The 15,755-nt window shown below is 41.5% G+C and overlaps 1 non-coding gene across 1 annotated transcript; it reads left to right on the forward strand.

Moving 5' to 3' along the window:
• Positions 1 to 7,299: 7,299 nt before the first annotated feature.
• On the forward strand, positions 7,300 to 7,437 carry LOC114816994. The gene has a single exon (XR_003764827.1). It is a non-coding gene; the product is annotated as a small nucleolar RNA SNORA7 (small nucleolar RNA).
• The last annotated feature ends 8,318 nt before the right edge of the window (positions 7,438 to 15,755 follow it).

The following is a 15,755-nucleotide window of genomic DNA, read 5'->3' on the forward strand; positions in this document are numbered from 1 at the left end:
AGAGTAAGTAGCATAAGTAGACATATCCCTGATCACAAAGAGCTTTCAATCTAGTGGACAATATAGACATTAAACAAATTCCAGATAGAATAAAGATACATAAAGTACGTAAGTCCTTTTAGCTGGTAGGTACTCAAATACATAGGTGATTCAGAATGGGAGGTAAAACAGAGTGGGGAGATGAGAGATTATTCAGGTAAGGCTTCCTAGAGGAAGCCATCCAAATTGTTACTGCTCTGATCCAAGCATTTATTTACTGGCTTAACTCCTGGTGACCACTTCACTAAACTACCTCTCTTCTGCCCCGCCCCTCTTCAGGCAATACTCCATTCTGCTGCCTGGATCATTTTTTAATGGTATATGTTAAGCATTTACTATGGGGCAGGCACTCTTCTAAGCGCTAGGATAGATGCAAGGTAATCAGGTTGGACGCAGTCATTGTCCCACCTGGGGTTGGCAGTCTTAATCCCCATTATACAGATGAGGTAACTCAAGCTCAGAGAAGTTATGACTTGCCCTAGGTCACAAGGCAGATAAGAAGCAGAGCCAGGACTAGAACCCAGATCCTTGTGACTCCGGGCCTTTGCTCTATCTGCTAGGCTATGCTGCTTTTCTATTTTTTTCTGAAAAAAAAAATTCAAAGTACTTTTCCTCACTCCTCAAAAACTACCAATGGTTTCCCATCCACCTCCACATCAAACGAACTCCTTAATATCATGTTTAAAGCACTTGACTAGCTCATCCTCTCTTACTATATCATGCTGATCTCCTACTACAACCCTATCTGCACACTCCCCTCCTCTGAAAATAACAATAATAATAATAATGATCATATTCGTTAAGCACTTACTATGTGCAAAGCACTGTTCTAAGCACTGGGGAGATATAAGGGATCAGGTTGTCCCACTTGGGGCTCACAGTCTTCATCCCCATTTACAGATCAGGTAACTGATGCCCAGAGAAGTTAAGTAACTTGCCCAAAGTCACACAGTTGACAAGTAGCAGAGCCTGGATTAAAACCCATGACCTCTGACTCCTAAGCCTGGGCTCTTTCCACTGAGCCACACTGCTTCTCTCTGATGCCAGTGCATTCTTGGTACCTTTATCTTGTTTATCGAGGCTAATTATTGCCCGTGTCCTCCCTCACCCTTCATATCTGGTAGTCCAACATCCTCCCCATCTTCCTCCCCAACTTCAAATCCATCTCCCCAAAGAGAAAATGCATCTCTTTCCAGAGGCCTTGCCTTACTTGCCTTCCCCTCCTCTTTTGCCTATTTACCATCCCCTCTATAATGACTATGTTCTTGGCTACAGTATCAGTTAAGGCACTTTAATACTCACCCAGCCCCATGGCACTTATGTACATATCTTTCCGTTCTATTTCTGTCTCCCCCTCTAGACAATAAGATCATTTCTTATGGTATTTAAGGGCTTATTATGTACCAAAAACTGTTCTAAGCACCAGGGTAGATACAACTTAATTAGGATGAACACAGTCCCTGACCCATAGGAGGCTCACAGTCTAAGTAGGAGAAAGAACAGGAGAATTGAGGCACAGAGAAATTAAATGACTTGCCCAAGGTCACATAGCAAGCATTTGGCAGAGCTGGGATTAGAACCAAGTCTTTTGACTCCCAAGCATGTGCTCTTCCCATAAGGTCTTTCTGCTTCTCTCTGCTGCTTGAGGACAGGGATCATATCTACGAACTCTAATTTATTGGACTTTCCCAAACACTTAATACAGTGGTCTTCACAAAGTAAGCACTTAATAGATACCATTGATTGATTAAATGGTTAGGAGATATGACTTTAGTAGGGCTTTGAAGGTGAAACTGGTATGTCATATGTCAAGGGAGAGAGAGAGATGCTCCATCAATCAGTCTTTTGGGATTTTACCCTTATAATAGTTAAATGAGTAGTGTAGAAAATGTGATTTCTTCCATGAAAAAGAGGTGTATTTTTTATTTTATTTTTTCTGGTGGGGTGGGATGAGACATTGTATAATTAAATCAGAATTAAAGCTCCTTGAGGACAGGGTTTATGTCTATTAACTGTATTGACTCTCCCAAGTATTACGTTTTATGGTTTACATACTTTTTAAGTTTTCTTACACTGAATGATGAAATAAAAGATGGATTATTCGATGGATTCTAAAGATGCCTGGCTGAATCACACCTGGACGTTGAATTCCTAGAGCTCGACACAGATGAACATCATAGAAATACAGAGAAAATGGAGGAAATGTTCAGTGAGCATCCAGCTGTGCTGCCTCCAGGAGGTAGATTGTTAAGAGGGAGGATTTCCTGATTTCCACTATTTCCAGCACCTCCATATGGGAGAAGGCCTCTGATTTAAGGGGCCCCATTAGGAACTGGAAGGCCTTTTCTTATTCCCCCTCAATAGCCAAATAGCTCCTCCATCACTTTCTCTAAATGATTTTCCAATCTAGTTTTAAAATCATCCCCTGGCCTAAGGTGCACTTATGTCACATCTCAAGCCACCTTACCCATTTCTATATGTAGTGAAACCATCTTGTCCAAACAGCTATAAATTGGCAGCTCTGGCCATCCATTCCACCAAAATGCTAGGCTGAAGCTGAAGGGAAGCTTTCAAGCAGAATTCTGCAACATCTTTATTGCAGTGAAGCATGTGGGCTTCTTATTATACTTTCAATTTATTTCTTCTATTTAATAGGGGACACTGATATTTTTAAATATGAATTTTCTTAATGACATTTGTTAAAAGTGCTTACTATGGGCCAGACATTGTACAGCTCTGGGGCGGATACAAGATAATTATTGGACAGAGTCCAACATTGCCCTAACAACAATACATCTCAACAGGTAGGTTCTGACTTTCTCAAAGTAGTCTTACTCTCCTCATCACCCTGACTTTCCCCTGAGAGAATCTTAATCTGAGAACAGAAACAAGCTTCGGTGGAAGCTTGTAAACACTGACAGTATAAAACAACAAAAATAATATTCTGATTTGAAATTGGCCCAAACTCTTACTTCATGCATGTTATTTGTTAGTTGTCCTCAATTCCTAATTTACTCTAGGCTTTGCCTACTGGGAACAGCAGCAAAAAGATTCCATGAAGACAAGCACACAGATAAAGCAAAATATGCCCCAAGAGGTTAAACGGTGCCAGTTTGTCTGTTTGACACTATGCCTCCAGGCAGGAAGACAGAAGATCACAAATTTACCTAATAATGAGAACATTATCACAATATCACTTTGAGCCAAGTGTGCCATGAGAGTTTTGGCTACTCTCAGTCCTAAGTCCCTGGTGAAACAACTCCTGGTGTCACTCTGGAGACTAGCCCTCTGGTGACTAATGTTCTTTGATTCTATCCTTGCTCTCTGCCTAGTGAATTCCACTCCTGCCTCCCCTTACCACCACCACTAATTTTTGTCCTTCCAATAATCGTAGATCTGAAGAGCTAAGGATCATTTGAAGTATATCTTCATGGAGTTGGTTACAGGAAGCTGGGCATGAAAGACCTTTCTCTCCCCACCTCCCTGTTTACCCAGCATTCTGGCTACATCTACTGAGACCACACCACAGGCAAAAACCACACATAGGGCTTCTAATCAGTTTTTAATAGAGGAATGACAAGGGTCACTAATGCATTAATTTGGTAACAAGTAGAACAGAATTTGCAACCACATTGTCTTCCCCTTTATCACTTTTTCCCCATTTGTTAGGACATTTTCTATTTTCCTATAGGCATCTTTGTCTATGAGTTCCAGTCAGTCAATCAGTGCTATTTCTTGAGGATTTACTAGGTGTTGAGTGCTTCCAGTTTTACCCCCTCTGAATTCTTCTCTCAGTATTTTCAGATACCAGCACAGATCTGTTACTGCTTCTCACTATCATTTTTCCTTCTCCAACATAGGAATCTCATTCCTTAGTCAATTGTATTTAGTGAGCACTTACAATGTGCAGATCACTATACCAAGTGCCTGAGAGAATATGATATAATAAAAAACAGACACATTCTCTGCCCACGAGCTCACAGTCTAGCTTTGAGCTTAGAGCCGTCTCCTTAGGGATCCTTCCTTCGTAACCCCTGTCTCCTGTGACCTGCTGCTACAGGATCAGCTCTCTGACCCTCTCCCCATGCTCTCCTTTGCCAGGATCATCCTCAAATTGGCTCAAAGCTTGCCCTTGCAAACTTCCCTCCCTAGTCCCTCCTTTCCCATCCACCTTTGTGATTGGCATACCCTCCCCCTCAACCCTCTGCTCTTCCCCATTCCCCTCCCCTCAGCACTGTGTTCAGTTGTATATATTAATTACCCTATTTATTTTGTTAATGAGGTGCACATCCCCTTGATTCTATTTATTTTGATGATATTTCGTTTTTGTTTTGTTCTGTTTTGCTTTGATGTCTCCCTCGTTTAGACTGTGAGTCACTGGGCAGGGATTGTCTCTGTTACCGAATTGTACATTCCAAATGCTTAGTACAGTGATCTGCACATAGTAAGCACTCAATAAATACTACTGAATGAATGAATGAAATGAAGTGGCAGCACCTGATTGTCATTTTTAGCTTTTTAGAAGTGAATTTTGCAGAGGACTGTACTAAACACTCAAAAGAGTACAACAGAAACACAAAGACTCTAGAGTAAGCTGGGGGAAGAGAGAAGGGGTTCAGGGACCCTCCCACCAGGGAACTCTTCTGGAATCATTGTAAAATTCCAGAAAATGGCACCTATGACATCACCCTAACACTGTTAAAACACAGGCATCTTTCCCAAAATACAGGCCAACATCTCTAACATATGGATCTACTAGTAAAACATTTTAAAAATCTACTTTCAACTCTGATTAATGAGAAGAGGGGCTTGAAATGTCATGTCATTATGCATGAAATGAAAAGGAATAAAGAGGAAGTTGCCAAACCTGTTTTTTTTTAAAGATGTTTGTTAAGCCCTCTCTATAAGTGAAACACAGTACTAAGAACTGGGTGGATACAAGTTAATCAGTTGGGTACATTTTCTGTCCCACATAGGACTCACAGTCTTATTATTATTGTTGCTGTTGTTATTATGTGCCAGGCACTGTACTAAGCCCTGGGGTGGATACAAGCAAATTGGGTAGGACACAGTCCCTGTTCCACATGCGGCTCACAATCTCAATCCCCCTTTTACAGATGAGGCAACTGAGGCCCAGGTAAGTGAAGTGACTTACCCAAGGTCACAGAAAAATGGCAGACCCAGGAATTAGAACCCATGATCTTCTGACTCTCAGACCCATGCTCCAGCCACTACGCCATGCTGCTTCCCTATAAGGTATTAAGGTATTTGTTAAGTGCTTACTATTTGCCAAGCACATTCTAAGCGCTGGAGTAGACACAAGGGAATTATGTTGTCCTACATGGGGCTCACAGTCTTAATCCCCATTTTACAGATGAACTAACTGAGTCACAGAAAAGTTAAGTGGGCTGCCCAAGATCACACAGCAGACAAGTGGTGGAGCCAGAATTAGAACCCAAATCCTTTGACTCCCAGGCCCATGGTCTTTCACTAAGCCATGCTGCTTGTAGATGCTATTTGTTAAGCACTATGTGCCAGACACTGATCTAAGCACTAGGGTGGATACAAGATAATTGGGTTGGACACAGTCCCTGTCCCACATAAGACTCACAGTCTTTATCCCCATTTTACAGTTGAGGGAACTGAGGCACAGAGAAGTAAAATGACTTGTCCAAGGTCTCACGGCAGACAAGCAGTGGAGTTGGTAATAGAACCCATGACCTTTTGACTACCAGGCCCGTGTTCTATCATCTATGCCATGCTGCTTTTAATCCCCATTCTGCAGAAGAGTTAACTGAAGCATAGAGAAATTTAAGTGACTTTCCCAAGGTCACACAGCAGGAAAGTGACTGATCCAGGCTTAGAAAATAATAATGGTATTTTTAAAGCTCTTACTATGTGACAAGCACAGTTCTAAGCACTGGACACAGGTCCTCTGCCTTCCTGATCAATGTTCTTTCCACTAGTCCAGGCAAATCTTAATTGACATGCTTTCAGCTATCTAGTATATTGCTGTCCTTTGGCTTTGCAGATGATACTGTCGTTGCTTTATTCTTATGTGTAAATGTGGATAAGGTCAATAAGAGATGGAAGATTTCTTTTACATTCTGTTTCTGTAAAAATTAACATTTGCTAAGCTTACCTTTGCTATCCATAGTGCTTGACGCTGTTTAAGTTACACTTCCTGGAGTCATGATTTTCCAAAACCTCTGCTTTAAGACAGCCATCCTGTTTCTGATTTCTGCACACTATCAAAGGTATTTACTGAGCATGTGTTCAGAGCACTATGTTAAAGTGCTTAGGAGAGTATAATACAACAGAGTTGGTAGGTACGTTGCCTGCTCACAATGAGCTTAGAGTTTAGGGGGACATATATTTATATAAGTGAATTATTTACAGAAATGTACACAAGTGCTATGGGGATGATGGCGGGGTGACTACCAAATGTTTAAAGGTTATAGATCCAAGTGCATAGACGATGCAGAAGGGAGGGGGAGTTGGGGAAAAGAGGGCTTAACCAGGGAAGACACTAAAGCTCACCTGTCTTGTGCTGACTCATAAATGTCCCCTGCAATAGCGCATTCTGTGAGGTTGTTTTTTTTTATTACCTTCCGGTCCTGGTCACCCCATTTCAAATCACTTTAGTTGTTTGGGGTATCCTAATGGAGGATACTCTCTCCATTTTCTTCACATGCCTGATCCTACAAAGGAATGATGTGAGCTTATTATTGGCAGGCAATGTGTCTGTTTACTCTGGGACTCTCCCAAGTGTTTATTAGAGTGCTCTGCACACTATAAGTGCTCAATAAACGTGATTGAATTGAAATGTAATAAGCACTGATTAAGGCTTACATTCTGAGTGTGTTTCAGAATCCCATTATCCTCTAGACCATAAGGTCACTGTGGGCAGGGAACATATCTATCAACTCTATGGACCTGTACTCTCCCAAGCGATTAATATAGTGATCTGCACACTGTTAGTGCTCAGTAAATACCACTGATTGATTTGTGATTCTTTTTGCCACTTCATTCATTCAATAGTATTTATTGAGCGCTTACTATGTGCAGAACACTGTGCTAAGCTCTTGGAATGTACACTTAAGCAACAGATAGAGACAATCCCTGCCCAATGATGAGCTCACAGCCTTGCTTGCAAGTAGAACTAGATGAACTCCTCAATATGACAAATATGGAGCCTGTGGCAGATCAAGTTTTCACCACCATAAACCAAGACGTATATCAGCAGGATAATCTACTGGTCCCCTCTCAGGATCTTACCTGGAGAGTTTCCAGTACTCTACCAGTCTCGGCTAAGGGAGGGAGAGTCTAGAGGAGGCATACCTATTCCATTCCTAGCTTGTGCAGTGGCTAGAGAGTGGAAGGCAATCTGCTACAAGTCAAAACTCACCTGTGCTGGGCAGCAGTGGCATAGAAGGTTGAAGGCAGAGACTCAAGTTTAGGGCAAGGAAGAAGGCAATGGAAAACCAATTCCATATTTTTACTCTATGGATACACTACCAAAATGACTGCAGATGGAGGTGGGTCATTCTGAGAGAGATAATAATAATAATAATGGCATTTGTTAAGCACTTATTATGTACAAAGCACTGTTCTGAGCACTGGGGAGGATACAAGGTGATCAGGTTTTCCCACGTGGGGCTCACAGTCTTAATGAGCAGCGTGGCTCAGTGGAAAGAGCACGGGCTTTGGAGTCAGGGCTCATGAGTTCGAATCCCAGCTCTGCCACTTGTCGGCTGTGTGACTGTGGGCAAGTCACTTCACTTCTCTGTGCCTTAGTTCCCTCATCTGTAAAATGGGGATTAAGACTGTGAGCCCCACGTGGGACAACCTGATTCCCCTATGTCTACCCCAGCGCTTAGAACAGTGCTCGGCACATAGTAAGCGCTTAACAAATACCAACATTATTATTAATGCCCATTTTACAGATGAGATCACTGAGGCACAGAGAAGTTAAATGACTTGCCCAAAGTCACCCAGCTGACAAGCAGCAGAGCCAGGATTTGAAACCATGATCTCTGACTCCCCAGACTGTGCCCTTTCCACTGAACCATGTTGCTTCTCTTCTTCTGCTTCACATGGAGAGATGTGACTCTGTGGACACATGTCCACGGAGTCACTATGGATCAAAAATGACTCGACAGCATCAGACAAGACAATCTATTGGTACCACAATCTGCTAGTCTTCCAAAAGATAATGTAACCCTCATGCTTCCATTTTTTATTACTTTTCTCACTATGCATTTTCGATAAACACAACAGCAGAATTAGGGAATGTATTTCTCTGGATAAATTCATACACTATGTCAGGAAAATCCTGCGGCAGGAGAACTGGATGTAGTTTATGATTTGGGTCTTCAGACTAACTGTCAATCCACAGAGATTCTGTGAATCATTTCTTTGCCTTTGTGCTTAACTGAATGCAGTCATCAGTATATGAGTTCCAGTAGGAAGGGTCCTAGGGCTTTACAAGCTGACTAGCGTGGCTCAGTGGAAAGAGCATGGGCTTTGGAGTCAGAGGTCATGGATTCAAATCTCTGCTCGGCCACTTGTCACCTGTGTGACTTTGGGCAAGTCACTTAATTTCTCGGTGCCTCAGTTACCTCATCTGTAAAATGGGGATTAAGACTGTGAGCCCCATGTGGGACAACCTGATTCCCCTGTGTCTATCCTAGTGCTTAGAACAGTGCTCGGCACATAGTAAGTGCTTAACAAATACCAACATTATTATTCTGAGTGAAAAGATTTTCCCAAAGTATCAACATTGCATTCCCACAACTATTTCCAGATTTATGTTCTTTAACACAGGGCTGTCTATGAATAGTTTAGAAAAGAATGAGTCTACTACTCAGCTCTGCTCTTCTCTGATTGAATACACTAGTCATTAAAACTGCTCTGGCATCCAGCAACCTCATTGTTCCTGAATGGGAGTGGTAAGATACTCGGGTCTCTTTCCAGCTATCAGAACTGTCAGATGGAATCTTGATTTCTGTGGGTGGGTAGAATCCCAAAGGATCATGTAGAGAAGATCCAGAAGTTCCACACAGGGGCAGATACCCAGGGAGGTCTCTGAAAGTAAGCTACTGGAAAGTGGAAATAAAAAAGGAAAAAATAGATGTCCATGTTTTTACTTTTGTTTGATTAAACTAAATAACGTTTTAATTTTATACATGGAAGAGTAAATGTAATTTTGGAGTTTTGTTGTGCTCTGGCATTGAATGTATTACATTGTAAGAGTTCAAGTAAAGAAGAACTCTATAATTCAGGAGTGATGATGTAAAGCACTGAGTAATGCTGGAAGAAAAACAAAGCTATCTCTCCTTTGCAATACACATTTAGGCTTTCCTTATAATGAATTTGTAATTTTAATGAAGTTTAGAACTAAAGCATTCTTTTCTGGCAACTGTGTTAGATTCTTTTTTACTTCCCTATTCTCCTTGCTGCCTGTCTCTCCTTTTTGGTTTAAAGATTCAGATTTATTTTCTTAATTTATTCTTCTCAATTAATTTTAATTTTCTAATTTCTTCCTTTCTTCCTTTTGTTCCATTTACCAGACATTCTTTTCATTTATTAGCCAATTAATTTCCATGGAGAATGAACAATGACAGCAGCCTGGAGCCTATTTCATCTTTTGCACACTAAGTGTATACCTTCTCCCAACCTGTTTTTGAGTACAAGTTTCTTTGTCATTGCGGTCACAGTTTCCCAGTATGCAAAGTTGCATTAAAATCAAATTGCATTATCTCATTTTATCAATATCTCAATATTCAAAATGTATTTCAATGAAGAAGAAGTATCTGAATAAAAGAACTTGGATTTCCCCTTGGCATTAGGGATAGGTGGTCTGAGTAACTTTTTCTTGGGATAAGTGACTTGGCAGTTTGCAAGAGATTGATACATCTTTGAAAAATGTCGATTTCTGAAGACAGGAACTGTGGAACCAGGCCTGTGTGAGAGTCAAAGCAGAACAGCCTGGCTCAGTGGAAAGAGCATGGGCTTTGGAGTCAGAGATCATGGGTTCGAATCCCCGCTATGCCACTTGTCAGCTGTGTGACTGTGGGCAAGTCACTTAACTTCTCTGTGCCTCAGTTACCTCATCTGTAAAACGGGGATTAAGACTGTGAGCCCCACGTGGGACAACTTGATTCCCTTGTGTCTACCCCAGCACTTAGAACAGTGCTCTGCACATAGTAAGCGCTTAACAAATACCAACATTATCATTATTATCATTATTATTATTAATAATTAGAACTTTACTCCTATTGACATCACTGGAGAAAAAATAAAGATACTTAATTAGATGACATATTCAGGAAGTCCTCAAATCATAGCTGCCTCACTCACTGACCAAAATGAGAATCAGCGTGGACTAGTATATAGACTACGAACCTGGGAGTAAGAAGGACCTGGGTTCTAATTCTGACTTTGCTATTTATCTGCTATATGACCTTGGGAAAGTCACAACTTCTCTGTGTGTCATTTACCTCATCTGACAAATAGGGATTAAGACTGAATCCCATGTGGGACAGGAACTGTGTCCAACTTAATTAGCTTGTAACTACCCCAGTTCTTAGTACAGTGTCTGGTACATATAAAACGCTTAACAAATATCATAAAACATACATACACACACACATTCACACACAAAGCAAAAGAAGCATACACTTATGGACCCAAATGCCTGAAAATGCATAGAATAGGACTTTCCTGTAATAAATCTGGCTGACATTTTTGTTGGAGATAAGGTTTCTTAAAATTTAATTTAGATTTGAGGGAATAAGTGTGGCTGAAAAGGCTGACAGAAAAAGACTCTTCATTCAGGGGGATGTGTATGCATGTTTACGTGGTGTTTTGCTTTCCTAAATAAAAAAAAAATAAATGTTGGCATTTGTTAAGCGCTTACTATGTGCCGAGCACTGTTCTATGCGCTGGGGTAGACACAGGGGAATCAGACTGTCCCACATGGGGCTCACGGTCTTAATCCCCATTTTACAGATGAGGTAACTGAGGCACCGAGAAGTTAAGTGACTTGCCCAAAGTCACACAGTTGACAAGTGGCCGAGCTGGGATTCGAACCCATGACCTCTGACTCCAAAGCCCATGCTCTTTCCACTGAACCACGCTGCCATACCCACCACCAAGTGGACATTCAACAAGCGCTTCTCCTACTACTTGTTCACCTCACTAATTCTATTTGCTATTTTCAGCTCTAGATTGGTAGCTCATTGTGGGTCGGGAGTGTGTATGTTATATTGTTGTGCTGTACTCTCCCAAGCCTTAGTAAAGTGCCCTAAACATAGTAAATAGTAAATACATTTGATTGATTGAGCAAATCTGAGAAGCTTCTGTTTAAAGCTCCTGCTATTACTGCTCAGTGAGCTGGCTTGTCTGCTGTAGTGGTCCCCTGACTAGAGTTGCCATGTGTCATCAGGCCTGTCCCATCTATTTTCTTGAAATGACAGTGGATACATTGATGTATTTTTTTTTTTCAATTGCAAGTCTCAAGCTTTCTCCACTGCAGCTCTTGCTGCTGAGTTCCATGGCTCCAGTGCAGCTCTAGAGTTCATACAAAGCTGGGAGACAATGAAATCTCTCTGGAAAAACTGGGAGAGGAGTAGGGGGACTGTTGGGGTCACATTCTAGGATCAACCAAACTTGGACTTACTTCTACAAACTGGCATCTATGACATCTTGGCATGCTGTGTAGCCCATGTAAAGCACATGAAATTACTGGCATCTTCTTGTCTGGAATTCTCTCCCATGTCTTTTCTCTATGTTCTCAGTGGATGAACACATGCACTGTGACCGTTGGTTAAGAGTGGCACAAAATGCCATATCAGGAGCCAGTGGAGACCAGGCAGGCAGACAAATAGGAATCGTGAGACCTGTATGGGACAGGGACTTTGTCTGTCCTATTGTCTTGTACCTACCCCAGTGCTTTGTACAGTGCTTGTCCACTGATTGATTGACACAGAGTGAGTGCCTAACACATGGCACTATTATCATTAATATTAAGTATATTAAATATGAGAGTTTCAAGAGCTTGAAGACATGGTTTTAAATGACCGGTGATGAGAAGGCTAAAGTGGGGAATTGTCAAAAAACAAATTTTCTCTGGTAATTACAACTTTAGCAGTAGCCTGTAAGATCTCATCAGATGGAAACATTGTTTTCTATAAATTTCCAACCTCTCCCTTTTAAACCCTAACATCACGACAAATCTCTTCATTTCACCATGTTACCTTCTCAGGTTGAAGAAGGTCAAGATGTCTGTGCTGGATACTAGTGGCATGGTTTCAGTAATATACTATAATTATCCAATCTTCAAAGACATCTTTGATAAAAAATGCAATATTCAGAAGTTAGGCTTGGTGGAGAAAGTGGTACCTTCACAGTGAGATAATAAAATGAATTATCCACTTTTCCCGCTTCCAGTGATGAACAGCACTAAAAATTTCATGATCGACAATGTGTTTTCAGAGTTTGATTTTCTAAATTAAATGTCAAATTTTGCCCCTCTGGAGTTATAGAAATCTTCACAATACCTACAGAGTGCATCATTTTACAGCTGGTAAAAGTGTACTGGATTTCAGAATGCAAGCCAAAAAAAAAAAAGATTCCCTATGCCAAAACCTTTTTAACATTGAAACACTGAGTCCCAGGTTTGTCTCTCCTATAGATAAGGGGACTGTAGATGAGCAGTGGAAAGTTCATTAAATATGTTTCTTTTTGAAGTGTTTTCAAGGTTAACATTATTCAAGGTCTGCCTGCAAATAGACAACTTGGCATGAGTGAGTTTATAGGGAAAAAAGAGTTTAAAATCCCTCTGTTGTCTGCTCAGAGTTTGGACATCTGATGTTTGTTCTCAGTGGTGCTTCTCTCCAATTCTTTTCCTTATTTGATTTGTGCCAAATTTCCAGAGGCCTTCCAGGCACATATTGGTCTGGCTGGACATATTACATATCTAGCTGCCACTAAAATACAGACCTCCCTAATTTTCTGAATCTTAAAGAAAAAAGATCTTATAAAAGCCTTATTAAGAGCACAAATCCTCCAAGAGGCCTTCCCTGACAAAGTCCTCATTTATTCTTCCCCCACACCTCTCTGTGTCACACTTGCACTTGGATTTGAAAGTGTTATTCACCCCTTCCTGAGCCCCACAGCAATTATGTATGTATCCATAATTTATTTATTTATATCATTTTCTGTGTCTCCCTCTAAGCTGTAAGCTCATTGTGGGGAGGGAGATTTCTACCAACTCTGCTATACTGTACTCTCCCAAGCACTTTGTACATTCCTCTTGACTGTAAGATCATCATGGGCAGGAAACCCGTCTGTTAAGTCTCTTGTATTGAACTCTCCAAAGCACTGAGAACAAGGCTGTGCACATAATAAACACTCATAGTAAGCACATAAAAGACCCAGCTGATTTAATTTACAGATTCTTGGACAATAGAAAGAGTGATCACTGGGGTACTATGAAGCCAAACTATTCGGTGAATTCATTGAAGGTGGGCCATCTTACCAGGCAACTAATAGACTCTTTCAGGTATACTGAGGGCTGAATTTGGCATGTCTGGTGAAGAGGGGGCAGGGTGGGATAAGGAGGCAGGGTGAGATTCCCTCCATATCCAGGTCAGGGGTGGGATGTCAAGGGTTTGCAGCAGGTGTTTTGTCTTGATGTGAAGTTTTGCATTTCCTCTCCATCAATCAATGGTATTTTTGGAGTGCTTAGTATGTGCAGAACTCTGCACTGAGGGCTTGAGAGAGTACAGTACAACAGAATCAGTGGACATGTTCCCTACCCATAATGAATTTACAGTCTAGAGAGCAACACAGACATTATAAATAAATAATTTATAATATATCAATTAAAGATATGTACATAACTATTGTGGAGGTGGGAGTGGGGAGACCAACAAATATACAAGTCACAGATCCCAAGTTCCTAAACAACGCAAAAGGGAAAATGAGCTGGAGAAAAGAGGGTTTAACCAGGAAAGGCTTGTTGGAGGAGATGTGATTTTATTGATGCTCTAAAGGTGGAGAAAGTCGGGATCTAGCAGAGGGGAGAGGAGCTCCAGGCCACGGAGAGGGTGTGGGAAATCAGTCAGCGGCGAGGCTGATGGGATGGGGCACAGTGAGTTAAGGGGCACTAGAGCAATAGAGTGTGCGGGCAGGGCTCTAATAGGAGATTTAGTGAGGTGAGTAGGATGGGATGAGCTGAATGATTGCTTTAAAGTGCCCTCCTCTATAGGGCACCCCTCGATGCTCCGGAACTCCTCCTCCCCCTCCCCACTCCCCCTAGGACTGGGAACAGAGCCAGATTCAGATCTGAGGCCAACGGCAGTGAACAGGACTTGGCTGACACCCTTCCAGTCACATCTAAAATGTGAGTCAATCATATTTTGTGTGCAGAGCACCATACTAAGTGCTTAGGAGAGTACAGGAGAGTACAAGAGTACTTGTAAAAGAGTACCAGAGTCCTCCTACCACTCAGAGTTTTCTGTTTTAGATAGAGAAAGGACACAGGCCTGGGAATCAGGAGACCAGGGAAACTAAGTGCTTACTACCCCTTCTCCCAGAGTTTCTGCTTTCCTATGGAAAGAGCTCCTGACTCCATGAAAGCTGTTGCCTCCAAATTGCTCCCTCCATCACACTGACACAAGAGACTCAATAGCCAGATTTCTCATTAATTATATCACGAAGAACACTTAACAGGCAGGCTTGCCTGCCAATTGGCTCTTGCCTGGGGAAATCAACTGGACAAAAGTAATTTGCAAAACAGTGTTTTAACTGGTGGAATCCAAAGAAACAAACATCACTTTCATGCTACCATTACTTAATTATACTTAGACTCTGAGGCCCATGTAGGACATGATGATTTTGCTATCTACCCCAGCACTTAGTACAGTGCTTGTCACCTAATAAGTGCTTAACACATGTCACAGTTATTATTTTTCTTACCATTTGTTGCAAGAATCATACATTAGCAAGCCACCAACCTTTCACAAACCCATCGTATGTGACTTTGGGTAAGTAACTTATCTGCACTAAAGTTTGCTTATCCATAAAATGGGGACTCAATACCTGCTGTCCTCCTACTTAGACTGTGAGCCCCATTTGGGACAGGGACTGTGTCTGACCTCATTATCTTGCATCTACTCCGGCACTTAGAACAGTGCTTGGCACACAGTAAGTGCTTATAAAATGCCATAATTATTATTGTTAATATGGGTGAGGTCTTAGAACATAGCCATCGTAGCTACATCCTCCCCTAGAGATTGATTTTTATGAGTGGGTGCTTTAATCTGAGGTCAATTCTCAGGTTCTGTGGGAGGCAGTGGCGGGGCAAAGAAGCAGCATGGCCGCAGAATCAGAAGACATGGGTTCTCATACTGGCTCTCTTACATATGCACTGTGTGATCTTGGGCAGGTCACTTCGTTTCTCTGTGCCTCAGTTACCTCATCTGCAAAATGGGGATTAAGACTGTGAACCTCATGTGGGATATGGACTATGTCCAACCTAATTAGCTCATATCTAACCCAACACTTAGTACAGGGCTCCCTTTCCCAGCCCTACAACACTTGTGGTGAGGTGATTTATTTTATAAATAAATTTACATAAATATTTATTTTTATTAATGATATGTATATGTCTATAATTCTATTTATTTATAATGATGCTAGTGATGCCG

Source organism: Ornithorhynchus anatinus, chromosome 1 (genome assembly GCF_004115215.2).
Source record: "Ornithorhynchus anatinus isolate Pmale09 chromosome 1, mOrnAna1.pri.v4, whole genome shotgun sequence".
Taxonomy (NCBI): Eukaryota; Metazoa; Chordata; class Mammalia; order Monotremata; family Ornithorhynchidae; genus Ornithorhynchus; species Ornithorhynchus anatinus.